Consider the following 14,854-nt stretch of genomic DNA (forward strand, 5'->3'; position numbering starts at 1 on the left):
CTACAGCCTCAGTCACTGTGCCAAATACAGGATTTCAGAGCCTTCCGGCATCACATGGTCGAGTCTGGAGCCATTTATACACCTCTGCATTTCAAAGGCCCACATCTGCAGGCTATTGGGACGGGGAGAGGGCACACCCTGGACGAGGAAAGAACCAGTCCCAGCAATTACATTAGCAGTTCTAAATTTTCAATACCAAGGACTAATTTCCAAAAGGCAAGTTTATAGACGGAAGCCACCCGGCTAGCCATTACTTTAAACGCATGTGCAATATAGTCAGGGAGCCGCTGGGCGTACAAAACTACATAAATCGTATTTATCTCTAATTTTCAAGTAATTCAGTCCCTCGTTGGGTATGCAAGTGAGCAACAGAGAAAGTGGTATATCTGCAATACCGGCTGGAGCTGAGGATTTCAATGCCCACTGGAGAACTTTATTAGGCACCTAAGGAGTACTTCCTTTTTAGCCAAGATGCCCCCATTTAAGTCCCTTTTGAACTTCATTTCAAGCTTACATTGTGCAAATTCTAGTCTTGGCTGAGGATGGTTTCCAAAAGTTTCTTGTGTCACTTTGGACTCTTTCTTCTATTTTGTTTTCATGAATGACCCTTGAATCCATATTTATATCTAGCCCAAATCTTCTTTCCCAGAGAGGTGTAACAGAGTTGTGAGTTTCAAAGGCTTGATTATACTAAATAAAAACAATAGTCTTAAGGGAGTCCAGATGTCAGCTTCTGAGGTCCGTTTTCACCATCTGACGGTGTTTGCCAGGCCCATCCCTGGTCCAGCAGGAGCATTTTGCTCTTTGCCCTGGAGAAAGAAGTGAAGGCATCCTGGGGATAATACACCACGGAAGTTGCTTTGTACTGGTCCGGTTTGGTACACTGGGTTCCCCAGGCAATTTGATTCCATGCTGCGTTCTCCTCAGCATCTCTGAAGCGGACCTTCACATTTTGCAATGCTCTCTGAAGAATTTTGATAAATGAACTTTTACATTGTTCCATATCAAAAAGTCAATATCCTCACCTGGTCCTTTACTCATCTGAAAAGCACCCCACATTTCCTGGCGCCGATGAGCCTGAGTGACGTCTCGGCATCACTGACAGTTGCTAGCTCCCCTCACCACGCCCAGTCAGGTCCTGAACAAGAGGCTGCTTTCTTTGCCGAAGTTTATGGCCTGCAGTTGGTTGTTAGACGAAAAAGCCCGTGCTTTTAGGCTTGCTGTCATTTCCATCATGGGGATTTTAAAGATGGTCCTCTTGATAAACTCGGCAGCAGCTGCCCCCTTCTCTGCGGCTCAGCCCCCCACCCAGCCGTCGCATGCCTCAGCAGCTCTTCCCACGCCAGGCGCCTTCCAGGCCGCCAGTGGCAGTTTCCACCCAAGGGGTTTATTAATCTGATGATGGGCATCACAAAAAATGAATAAAGAAACATGGTAGAGTATACTGGCTTAGTCTATTCATTTTATAGGAGGACATTTGGGTCTCACACAAGTTCGGCCGTCTGTCGCTTATTGTACATCTAGTCAGTGTGTAACAACAAAAATCCAAGATAATCAACACTCTCCATTAAAAAGCCATGCTAGTAGAGCATTTGTTGAAGACTGGGGCTGTCTAAATAACGACAGGGGTGTAGAACGGAAGGCTGGGAGCCCCATCCCGTAGAACCCCGGTTGAAGCAGCCTGGGGTCAGTCCCCTTCCTCTTCTTCTTCTTTTTTTTAATTATTATTATTATGTATATATACTTTTAAAGAAGTTTTAGATTACATAAATGTTACATAAAAAATATAGGGGATTCCCATATGCCCCACCTCTTCCCCTCCCACACTTTCCCACATTAACAACCTTTTTCTTTAGTGTGGTACATTTGTTACATTTGATGCACACATATTGAAGCATTGCTACTAACCATGGACTATAGTTTACATTATAGTTTACACTTTGCCCTGCAAGTTTTAATAAAATATATAATGTCCTGTATTTATCACTGCAACATCATGCAGGTCAATTCCAATGTCCAAAAATGCCCTCATGTTACACCTATTCTTCCCTCTCCCTCCCCTCAGAACCTCCGGTAGCCCCTGCCTTTAAATCAATGACACAAGTTCTTCCACAGGTTTCCCACCCTCATCTTAGTCCTTGAGGACTATTTGTATCGTATGTGTTTTTTGAAAAATTATTGTTTCATTTTTTAAGGAAGCATAGAAATGGTTCATATTTTTAAACTTAACTCAGGTGCATTTAAACAACCATCCCATAAATAACATTGTAACTATAAACAAGTATATATTCACACATGTCTAAGTCAAAGTTCTCTCTATGCCAATTACCACATACATGAAATTAGGTAAATTAACTTATTCTTCCTTAAAAGAGCTAATACTAAAAGAAAAAGAAAATACTTGGCAAATTAAAATCTTCTTAAAGGCATTGTGTTTTTATAACCCCTACAAGAATATTTAAATCACGATATTTCAGAATCTTAAACTGAATACAAATTTTGGAGTATTAATTCAGAGCTAAACGCACTACAAAATCAATAGCTCTCTCATTGTAAAACAAGTAGAAAACACTGAAACCCTCTCTGATGAATACTTCATCCTCAATCCCTATGCAGGCATTATTCCTGGAGTTCTTTGCCACCAACACTGCAGCATGGAAGTGGTGTCTTTTGTTATGTATGCCTTGCATCACCCTTCCCTTTCTTCTCATGGCACTCGGTCCATATATCTTTTACAACACTTACCACATTATATTATTTTTATCGCCTGGGTGTCTTTTAAGTTACTCTTAGTTACTTAATCATATTTGGTTTGTCTTGGGGGTCCCAGATCTTAACATAAAGCCCAGCATAAAGTAGACCATAAATGAAGGTTCTTTGGAAATTTAAGTTTTCCAGTTACCTTCTTCAGTTTAATGGTGGCCATGCTCCAGTGCTTCTGCTCTCAACGACTGCCGTCACTGCAATAAAATATCGGAGGTGGTAGAGCAGACAGAAGGCTGAAGTGCAGGCAGAGCTTCTGCAGGTGACCAACATGGACACTGGCTGGTTTCCGCGAAGGTTGGCTTTGAGATCAGGGTCCAGTCACAGCAAGGAGCAGGCCCTCTGCTGACTCCTGACATGCCTGGGTTGAGCGTCTGGAGGTTTAAACACCCTACACCCCTAAATCAATTCCTGCTTCAAAAATCTGTGTTTGGAGGGTAACTACTCCCTAACAGGATGATATTAATCCAACTCCCTAAAAATGCCCTCTGTCTTACCTTTCCCTCAGATTTTTTTGAGAGTTCTTATTAGATATGCTTCATTCCCTGTCCTCCCCATAGATCCTAGAAGTATCATCCTATTTCCTTTTGACCTCCAACCCCTGTTTCCAGCCATAGCAGATTGGACTATGAATGGATGACTGAATAAAAGCAGATACAACCGTTGACTCTCAGAAATTTGAATTAAGGAACATAGAGACACTTCAGTTGAAAGGTGTTTTGGGGCCCCCGTTGAGGTAGGTATCTTTAATCATGCATAAGATAATTAACCCAAGAGCACTGGCCAAGGAGAGAAAGAAGCCTGGACAGGTGTACAGAATGAAATGAAGAAGTCATGCCAAAGAGAGACACAGAGAGGAGAAACTCTATATGAGCATGTCAATTTTGGTTACCAGTTTGAATTTCCAGACCCTGGGAGGTCTAGACATATTTGTTTTATGTCTTTAGATATCAGTGAGATTAACTTTAAATTGGCCACCACCTCATCCTTTTCTTAAGTAAACTTGAGTAGCTATGTGTTCCTTAAAACCCATAGCAAAGAATGATTAATAGAATGAGAAAAGAGAGAAAACTGTTAAATAAAAATATTTGTGCATTTTCTTTAAAAAAAATGCTATTAAAGGTATAACTCAACATGCATCTCTGAAGCCCATGTCTAAGTACTGATTGAATGGAACTCTCTCAAATGATATTAATTTCACATTATCAGACAAAACCTTCAGACAGCTTTTTATATAATTCCTTTTGCTTTGGCTACCAGGCAGCTCAGAATAAGCTTTGATTTTGATTACCTCCTTTCTTCTTATACATATAGAAAATGCTTCTTATATCTTTTATTTTATTTTTTTTATTTTTTTAAAGATTTATTTATTTATTTAATTCCCCCCCCCCTCCCCCGGTTGTCTGTTCTTGGTGTCTATTTGCTGCATCTTGTTTCTTTGTCCGCTTCTGTTGTCGTCAGCGGCACGGGAAGTGTGGGCGGCGCCATTCCTGGGCAGGCTGCTCTTTCTTTTCACGCTGGGCGGCTTTCCTCACGGGCGCACTCCTTGCGCGTGGGGCTCCCCCACGCGGGGGACACCCTTGCGTGGCACGGCACTCCTTGCGCGCATCAGCGCTGCGCATGGCCAGCTCCACACGGGTCAAGGAGGCCCGGGGCTTGAACCGCGGACCTCCCATATGGTAGACGGACGCCCTAACCACTGGGCCAAAGTCCGTTTCCCTCTTATATCTTTTAAATCAGAAAAATTTTTTTTAGTATTTCTTCCTCATTTTAGATGCAAGGTTTAATATAGTGTTTTTATGAATTTCATCATATTTTGCAATAACCATCAATGGATTGAAAAGAAATGAATAAGATTATTCAAAGCCATCATTCTATAATGTAAAGATTGTGGAAGTCAGAGTAAATGAGAAGGTCAACTTAAAAAATTAGATTGTATTAATTTAATGTATTTTAAATTATAAGCTTTCAGTAGATGAAGGTTTAAGGAATTCCCTAATTAGGCATACAATGAATGCCTTTCCATAAGAAACATATCTAAGAAGGAATTAAACTTCATTACCAGATAAGGAAAATATTTTATGAAATAAAATAGCATTGATTTTAGATAGCATCTTATTTTTTAAAATTCATATTTGAGGGAAGTGGATGTGGCTCAAGTGATTGAGCTCCTGCTTACCACACGGGAAGTCCCTGGTTTGGTTCCTGGTGCCTCCTTAAGAAAGCAGTGAGCTGGCACAATGGGCAGGTGTGGTAAGCTGATGCAACAAAAGATACAAGAAGAAAAAACATAATGAGAGATACAACAAAGCAGGGAGTGGAGGTTCCCAGTGCCTCCTAAAGACAAGTAAGACAGCATCTTGTTGCAAGCTGATGCAACAAGATGACACAACAAGATGATGCAATAAGATGATGCAATAAGATGATGCAACAAGTACAAATTTCTACTTATTAACAGTCTATGTGAAAAAATGTGACTATACATATATTTCATATACATAAACATTTATGAATAAATATAAGAATAACTAAAAATCACAAATATTATACAGAAGAAATGTAGTGTGAGACTTTAGTGTTGACTTATCATCATTCTCCACTAAAGCTTGGGAGAAGCCATAGAGAGCAATAGCTAAAGGAACTGCCTTTCTCCTACCCCCTATTTTTGTATCTTTCTTGCTGAATCATCTTGGATCTACACTAATGATTGCGTGTGGTATTCCATTGTGTTTTATGTCCTCTTTTCTTCAGGCCCATGGTTTTATATTAAAATTGTTATGTTATCAACAAAGTTTATTCAGACTTTGAGACCAGAGTCTTTAATTGCCCAGTTATTTCTACTGCTTTAATACCACTGTTCCTGTTAGCCCCAGCACACATCTGTGTAATTCTGGAAACTATGTCAGTGCAGCTCTCTTTTACAACTAACTGAAGAACATGCTAATTGCCACTTCAAAATATTGTATGAAAATGTTTCTTTCTCTTTCTACATAGAAGATCATCTGAAGACCATGGAAAAACTTGATTTTCAGTAAAGAACAAAACGTCCAGTTTGGAAGTTGGTTCTTGGAGAAAAACTTACAAATCATTTCTCCATGGGTTCTTCCTGTGCTTCACTATTAAATGTTTTCCTTGGTGGTAGCAGCACGGGTTTTCTGACTAATTGTGTCATCATCATGTATGTGTTTACGTATAGGTGCTTAGACAACAATGATTTTTTTTTTATCAGAGAGTTTACATAAAATAAAGTAACACCAGCAAATTTTATAGAATCTGCAATAGATATGCCAAGGACCCTGAGACTCCTAGAGTGATCTAGAGTTCCCAAAGTTCCTCACCTGCCTAAAGAAACCCCTGCCCAGGCCACTTCAGTCCTTGTGCATATGACAGATTCCAAAGTCTATCTCCTGGCATTTAAAGTTCTTCACCCCTTCTGCTCATGGGGATGCAGATTTGCTCTTGATCTCATGGACATCCTATGCATTCTGTGTTCCTCCCTGTGACAGGTTGATTAACACTTGTCTTCTCTTCAATACTGGGAACCGAGACGGCACATCTTGTCTGAATGTGAATGAAGGAGTGTGGAGGAATGGAGAGCTTAGCTCTTTCCTACCTCGGCCATTAATGATTTTTGGAGGAAGGGCCTTATGGTCCAGATGACATGTATTTTCCTCTGGAAATTTTTTCACTGAGGTCCAATATTCAATTAAGAACCAAGACTTTGCCAGTCTTCAACCTTCTTGGGATACTCTAATAATTCCAAGAGGCATGTGGGATTGAGTGCTTATGATCATTAGTCTTAAATCTAAACATTTAGAGCAAATCTACATTTTTCACATAAAATTTTAGGACACATAGGTTGATAAAGAATTTTCATCTAAAATAATGCCACATGTATGTATGTATGTGTGTATATTTATGTGTGAGTGTACACACAGTAAGACACGGTCCACACATCATCAGTTGAATGAAATGTATTTAAAAAGAGTAGGAAGCACGTATGTTGCATTTATTATTTCATTTTCAGTACTTAGCAGAGTTAAAGGCACATGTTAGGTACTCAACATATATTGAATGAATGAATGAACTAAATAAGAAAATTTTGCTTTGTTAAAAAATTGTCTTGGAGTTTACACATACTTTGTTTGTGGTTCTGAGCTCCTATAAGCTTGGCCTCAAAATCCCTTCTTTTGCTCAAGAACCATCAGTTTGCTGTTCTTTCCATCATTTTCAAAGACAGCACTGAAGGCTAACGCAGCCAAAGCTAGGGGATTGATTCTGTAATGAGATGCCAGAGTCTTCCTTGGTACCCACTGCAGAACCTTTTCCCTTTATGACTTACAGTTTTACTTTCTTCCTTTCAGAGGAAAGAAGCAGGAAAGATTTTCTAATTTGATGCATTGTTAACATCTCCCATTAGCAAATGTATCTACCAGGATGTCTGGTCTCAAAGGATAAAAACAATGACTCTCCCTCAAATCTATATTTCCTGTCCCAGATGCAACCTCATATCTCTGCTCTATTTCCATGTTAAAAATAGATAAATTCACAAAAGTTGTCTATGGTTGTCATCTCCATCTTCTTACTTCACATTCTCTCTATGATCCATTTCAATCACGTTTCTTTTCCCTCCTCTTCACCAGAACCTCATAAGTCTTTGGTAGAATACCGGTTAAGTCCACTCTAGTCCATTGTTCATTCCCCAGTCCTGAGGATTCTGGAATGGTGATGCCCACTCCACCTCTAATTGAGAGGGGGCTTCAGGCCCATATGGTCAATGGATGGGACTCTCTTGCTGGCAGTGTAGGCTTTCTCAGATTCTTGGTATGGCTCACCCCATTCTTACTACCCATGTCCAAGCCACTGTTATTCCTTGCCTCAATAATAAGTAATTGGAAAGTGGACTTGGCCCAGTGGTTAGGGCATCCATCTACCACATGGGAGGTCCGCAGTTCAAACCCCAGGCCTCCTTGACCCATGTGGAGCTGGCCCACGTGCAGTGCTGATGCACGCAGGGAGTGCCGTGCCACGCAGGGGTGTCCCCCGCGTAGGGGAGCCCCACGCCCAAGGAGTGCGCCCCGTAGGGAGAGCCGCCCAGCACGGAAGAAAGTGTAGCCTGCCCAAGAATGGTGCCGCACACACGGAGAGCTGACACAGCAAGATGACGCAACAAAAAGAAACACAGACTCCCATGCCGCTGACAACAGAAGCAGACAAAAAGAAGAACATGCAGCAAATGGACACAGAGAACAGAGAACTTAAAAAAAAAAATAAATAAATAAATAAATTGGGACCTTGGTGACTTAACTCACTGCAGAAAAAAAAAAGTAATAGTTTTGTAACTGACTTTCTTTTTTTTCCCTCCTCTATAATAAAAAAAAAAAAAAGATTGAAAAATATACCTCAGTTCAAGCATCTGCTGCCTAGTAAGTCTTACAGCTCACCATTACACTTGGAGCTATACCTAAACTCTTCTGCACAATGTTCAGGTTCCATGTGCCCTGGATCCTGATTGACTCTTTCTCTTTCTCTCTTGCAACACTTCTCCCAACTATACTCCTCATGCCACATTGGTCTTCTTATTGTCCCTGAATGCACCAAAACTGCCCCCCCGCCCACCACCACCACCCACCCTAAGTCTCAGGGCCTTTGCACCAGCTGTTCCTTTTTGTTGGAAAACACTTTGCCCTGATCTTCCATGGGCTTACATTGTCATCATTCAAGATTTGGCTCAAATGTCATCTCTTCTGTCACCTTGTCCAAGGGTCAGCCACACATGTGGAGCCGTTTTAGCACTGGTAAAACAAATAAGCATATACACTTTATAACATATCAGTCCACTTTGTTTTTTTTTTTTTTATCACTTTTCAATATTTGGTATTATTTATTTATTTATTTATTTTGCTCGTTTGTCTTCCCACTAGAACATATGTGTTTGGCAGTTGGAATGAGCTCAGCAAATATTTGTTAAATGGATGGATGGAATAAGGAAGAAAGAGTATAAGCCCCATCCAGGTACTTGTAGAGAGGAACCAATTTTTTTTAAAAAGTAGAAGCGTTTTTGAGGCATAACAGAAACACAGTGTCAAATCTGCTTTCTCAGCATGGCATATTTCTCTGAAATTTTAAACAAGGTGTCTAGCTAACCTCTAGAGAATTCCTTTCGATTGATTTCTGATAACTATTCTTGGACCCGATTCTAGTAGCATAATTCCTTAGAATCAGCAAATCAGTGTAAAATTTCACCTACTTTTATGTATGTGGAAACCACTACTTTCATGTATTAGGAAAATCAGCTGCAGGTTTTGGCATTGCCATGACCATTTCTAATCTTTATTTTTCTTAGTGATCCAGTTAATGGCTTTTGTAGAGTAAGCAAGCATGAAATGTATTTTCCATAGTAATTTAGTGATTTAAGGAAGACTCAAGGCCTGGGAATGTTTGAAGAATTTGCATTTCCCAGTTCTCTACCTTCTCTCTCCCTTTATAAATATTTATTTTAGTTGGCCAAAAGTATCAAAGGCAACTGATTTGTTACTAAAGACGATTATAATGCAATCTTTGTTCTTCCTTGGTAACATTAGACAGTTTAAGACGCTTTACAGGTACTGCCTATCCAGAGACTAAACTGTTGCAGCTCATTGAATGATGCTGGCTCTTCTTCTGAGCCAGATGCAGCTTTGTTACTAGTCCTGACCCAATTTCTTCTAATATAGAACATTAGAACCTGGACATTTTACAACTTGTTTGTGAAAATCTGGTGAAGGGGTCCTATCAGTGAAAATTAGCGTTGAAACGTCAGTTTTAAAAGCAGTCATCACAGATTATTTAGATCTGGGCACTAATCTCCCCCCACAATCTTCTCCCTGGAACTAACATCTAGACTCTGCATCTTCTATATTTCTACCATGAACCATTTACATTTAGTACAACTTCCTTCCTCAAGTTCTTCTCAATGCACTATTTCCTTTTCTAGCAAACCAGAAAAATGGTCCAGCACTCACTGTCCTCAAGTGCTTCGATTCTACTTGAAAATTAGAAGGTGAGAGAGTTTCTGAGTAACTGAAAGCATTTTCTTTAAATGCAGAAAGGAGAAATAGACAAGTTGAAAGCTGAATAGTATTAATAAATTATTTAAAAATGTATGTATTAGAAGAGAGAGGCTTAATTAATTATATAAATATAAAAAGGGACAAATGTAGCCAGCAGGTTAATAATGAATATTTCAGAAGCTGGTGCTCAAAAATTATGTCCCTTAATTATGCTCATTTACAGATTTCTGAAAGAAAAGGTGCTAACGGGATAAAAGAATTTCAAAACGTAAGATAAAGATGAATCAAAGTGAATAGTGAAAGAGAAGAAAAAAGAAAGCAAATGACACATAAATAGGATGTAAACATCCGGGTCTCCTTTTCCCACACCCACACACTGATACAAAAATCTTCTCTTTGTTACATTAGGTTTTGTAGTTTTAAGTTTAATGGAGTCTTAGGGAAAGCAAAAAATAAAATGGCACTTAAACTCTAACGCCTTCTCATTTGTTGTGCATTTACCTCTAAAATCCAGACGTCTTACCAGAGAATACTTGGCAGCTAAGAAAGTCAGGCTTTGTATGTTAAAAAACACACACACAACTTTTTAATGTTTGAAGAAAGAAAGACCTGAGGAATCCACAATGTGGATCTCTCAGTCAGGAAGAGTAGTTTGCCTAAAAGTCCATTTCTCTTCCTCTATCATCATGGAGCTATAGTCTAAATATTACTATGAGTGATTATCTTTGAGCCTTGATGGGGCAACCATGGTTTGCTTTCATTTGTCCTTTCTGCAAGTTCAATTTATTTTAATTCATCTGAGTATTCCTAGGAATCCCAAAATCTGAGAGCTGAATGCAAACTTAGAAGTCACTGAGAGATAGCCCCCATCTACCCCCTCCTTGTGGGTAAGATCTCGGAGCCTCTGATTGCATAAGTGAGCGGGAGAAAGAGCTTGCCCAGGTAAAAGGGAATGCAAACTGCAGACCTTTCATTGTTCCTCAGTGAGACAGTCTAGTTCAAACTTTTCACAAAAATTTCCTTTTTTAAAAAAAATCAGGATTCTGCTCAAGAGGCCACCTTGCTGAACCCAGAGGCCCAAAGCAAACCAGGGCAGCCGTGTCTTGAACCCCGTGGAATGCCCTGCTCCTGCTTCAGGAAAAGAAGCTCTCGTTCTGAGTGCCTCATGGGTGGCCTTATTCTTACTTCCAAAAAATCTTTATTAATACTTTATAAAAGATTTTTTAAAAGCTTCCCATTTCATAAATAAAAAAAAATTATAGATTAGCAATTTGAAAACACTCAGTCTTAGCGTACCAAGGCTGCTATAACAAATACCACACACTTGCTTGCCTAAATAACAGGAATTTATTTTGTCTTAAGGTGCGGAGGCTGAAGTCCAACAGCAAGCTGTAGGCAGAGTTTGCAGCATTCCAGAGTCCAGTTACATAGTGATCTCTGCATCCTTGTGTCTGCTCCTTTGACTTCTACTGACCTCTGGCCTGGGTCCACCTTCCTTTGCTGATTAGGACTCCAGGCATGTTGGATTAAGGCTACCTCGTTCAGGATGGTCACATCTTAACCAGTAAAAGCATCTTCAAAGGTCTTATTTACAAGTGGGTTCACAGCGCCCTCAGCAACAGGGCTTAAGATTGGAACACGGCCTTTGTTGTGGGGACACGATTCAACCCCCAACACTCGTGCAGCCATTTCACAATGAAGGAGGAAACCCATCTTACATTTCCTTTTTTTTTTTTTCCAGTAAACTATTCCCAAAGAAATAGATACTGTAATCTTGGACAGATAATTTCAACAAATATCTGGGGCTGGATTGCCTCGGAATTCAAGTAAATATTTTTCTGATAGTCTTTTGGGAGTCTTTCCCTTTATTTATTCCATGTAAAATAATTTACCCAGCAGCTTTCGTGGAGGTGATATTGTGTAGTCAATTTCCTAAATAAAAAAACGTATTAGAATAAGGTAGCTACTCTCGCCGAGTACGGGAGTCCCCAGCCAGCTCCTGCCTGTTTCTTCCTTTCTAACAGAACACCCATTTGATTTGGGTCTCTGTCTTTCTCTCTACAGCCACATGCTTCACCACACTAGTGGTGAAAATCCTCTGTCCCCTCTACATGCTTATTTTGGAAATGTGCGTGTGATAGGAGTCAGCCAGTGAGCTGTGAGGGAGTATCTGCTGAATCATTTCTGAAGAAGTTTTTCTTCATGTAAAAGAGACCTTCAGGAACAGATGATTTACCTGTTTCTACTGGACGCTGTCACGTGTGGATTCATATCCAGAGTTCCTGCAGCCATCTTGTGACCATGAGGGGAGCCAGCCAGGGAATCGAGCTGGCAGGCCAGGGAGAACAGACTGGAAAAATGAAAAGATTGTAATTTCTCCGTGACATGGTTAAGTCTCTGACATAGCAGATATTTTAAACTCTGATACCTAGGGATTTCTTGTCATGTAAGATAATACAATTTTCCTTATTGTATAAAATAGCTGATTGAAGGTTTTGTGTTGCTTTCTACAGAAGGCTTCCTTCTACGAGCAAAAATATGGAAGCAGCATTTTCACTTAAGTTTTAAAAAATGAGGTGGCCCCAATCAAAGGACTTCTACTTTCAACAATATGCTTGCAGCACTAAAGATGCGCCTAGAAATGTATAGTTAGTTGGCTAGATTACTATGCCCGGTGGTAGAATATTCAAAATCTAATCAGTTTTCAGTTCAAGAAAATAACCGCTAATAAAAAAAAAATGCTTTTGGATCATTTCACGAGGCAGAGTACTTTATTCCATATGGCATCCTGCACGTCCATATGGCTTCAGGAATTAGAGAGGTATATTTGTCAAAATATTCAATCAATTGCAGCCCTTAAAGTTGATAATGTTAAGTGTTTGGAGCACACACCATCTCCTGAACGTGGGGGGAAAGTCAAAGGAGCAAATGCCAGCCAAAGGAATAGCGTAGTGCGTTTATATTCAGGAGAGGAAGAAGAGAAAGAAGAGCGATCTGCGCTGCTATAATTTAATCTAAATCTTTGAATGGTACTGCCTCTGTGCTGCAAGAGCCTCGTCATGGGAAAAAGCAATGTGTAATATCCAAATAAGAATGGGGCAGGGAAATTCTGATTATTTTACATTTTGGCTGGCATACTTTCAAATCTTCAGCCCTACATAAGCAATTACCTTGAAGAGAAAAGATACAAAACAAGAGAGTTTAAACACCTTCAAAATATTTCCGGGTGTAGCTTTTCCTCGAGTCCTTCCGGGGCCCCTCCTCCCCGCCCAGGCTCAGTTACTGCCCCCACCCCACCCAGCCTCTCTTAAAGATTGGTCTACCCTCCTGGCTCTCGCTGCCTGTAAACTGTTCAAGTGTGACTGCTTTAAAAATTCTTCGGCAAATTAGGCTTTCCAGAGAAAGGGCATATGTAGAGTGGCTGGCCAAATGGGATGCAGAATGCCAGAGACACCCTTCCTGCTCGCGTCCTGTCGTCTGGGACTGGGGGAACGGCAGGCTGGGGAGGCGAGGCAGCGCATCCCTGGCAACAGGTTTTGTGCAGGGTGGGGGGCTGGGGGGGGCGGGGGAGGGCGAGTTGGAGCTGTCTTTCCGTGCAATTTTCCCACGGGAGTGCAGGCAGATGTAAAATTCGGATGCCGTGTAGGAAAGAGAGTTAACTACTAGAGAAACGAGGTTGGATCCTCTGGAAAAAATAATGTATTGATGGCAGAAGTCAAGAGAAAGGCAGGACGCGTCTGCGAGGGCCACAAGGCACGAAGAGAGCAATTTTCCGGAGGGCAAGTCATTTTAAATGAACGGCGCTAAGACCAGGGCGCAGTCTCTAGTCCCTGTAAACCAGGGAAGCGCAGTGCCCCACGTGGGTGGGGCGGAATGCTAATGATTTACAAAGGAATACGTTCAAAATGCATTTCAGCCCATCCAAGGAGTGACCTCCAGATGTGGCGGGGAAGCTGCTCGGACACAAGGGTTAGCCATGTCCCTTTCTTTCTGCCAATATCCAGCCTTTCCCGGTCCCTCGAAACCCAGGGGTGCCCATCTCTGGGGTTTCCTTTACGTCCAAGTTGGTAAGCCCGAGCTCGAGTGCAACAAATGAAACCACCCGAGTCTCCGCTAGGGCAAGGCGGGCACGTCCCGAGAAACAAACCGAAATACACCAGTAACGGTGGCCAGAGGCTGTGTCTAACGAACCTCTCCTCCTACGTGCTGGGAAGTCTCTGCTGGCCGCACCGCGCACGCGGCCCGTCTGTGGTCTGCCCCACGCGCGCTCGGCCAGGGCCCCGAGGGCTGGGCGAGCCCCGCCGCACCCGCAGCGCTTGGTGCCGCCCGCTGCGCACACTCGTGCGCAGATGTGGACTGAAACCGCCTGGGCAGGCCCACCCTCTCTGTGCGGGCTTCCTTGACCTCCCCAGACCTCTCTGACTTCTTCCTCCCAGGAACTTCTGGTTCCGTACCGTCTCCTGTTCAGCTTCATTCTTCTTCCAACCTCTGCCTCTCCTGACCTCTTGACGAATGAGGCCACGCTTTGCTTTTCTCTTAGTTTGGAGGTGGAGAAGGAAGGGATTTCTAGAGCCCAGATCCTCAATGAAGGCTGATGCCGTGATTGGAGTGAGTGTAGGCCAGAGCCAAGACATGATCACATCAACTTTAGCTTTATTCCATCGCCTTGACCTCGCCCTGAGACCAGTTGTAGTAGAGAAGAATCCACATGAATTTCCGAATCAGAAACCTCTGGGTTTGAAGCTTGACTCTGGCATTTAGCTTGGCACATTGGGCAAATAATCTCTCTGTGTTTCTTTATTAGTACAACAGGAATAATACAGCATGACTGCATGTATTACATGAGGACGTAGCTTGCAGGGGTGCAATGTTGGTCATATTCATTTCCTTTCTGTGCTGTTCACCCGTGATTTTTTTTTTCTTTTGAACTTCCAGGTTCTTCATGGAACTAAATTTTGCCTCCATTGATGTTAACTTCCTCCTGAGCATATACATGAAGAGAGTTCCCATGAGGAAAGTCAGGGTTTTCAACCGCTCAG

The 14,854-nt window shown here is 41.6% G+C and overlaps 1 pseudogene; it reads right to left on the reverse strand.

The window, feature by feature from the left end:
• Positions 1 to 276: 276 nt before the first annotated feature.
• Positions 277 to 11,335, reverse strand: LOC101428759 (centromere protein N-like; annotated as a pseudogene).
• Positions 11,336 to 14,854: the final 3,519 nt, after the last annotated feature.

The sequence above is a fragment of the Dasypus novemcinctus genome, chromosome 17 (genome assembly GCF_030445035.2).
Source record: "Dasypus novemcinctus isolate mDasNov1 chromosome 17, mDasNov1.1.hap2, whole genome shotgun sequence".
NCBI classification, from domain to species: domain Eukaryota; kingdom Metazoa; phylum Chordata; class Mammalia; order Cingulata; family Dasypodidae; genus Dasypus; species Dasypus novemcinctus.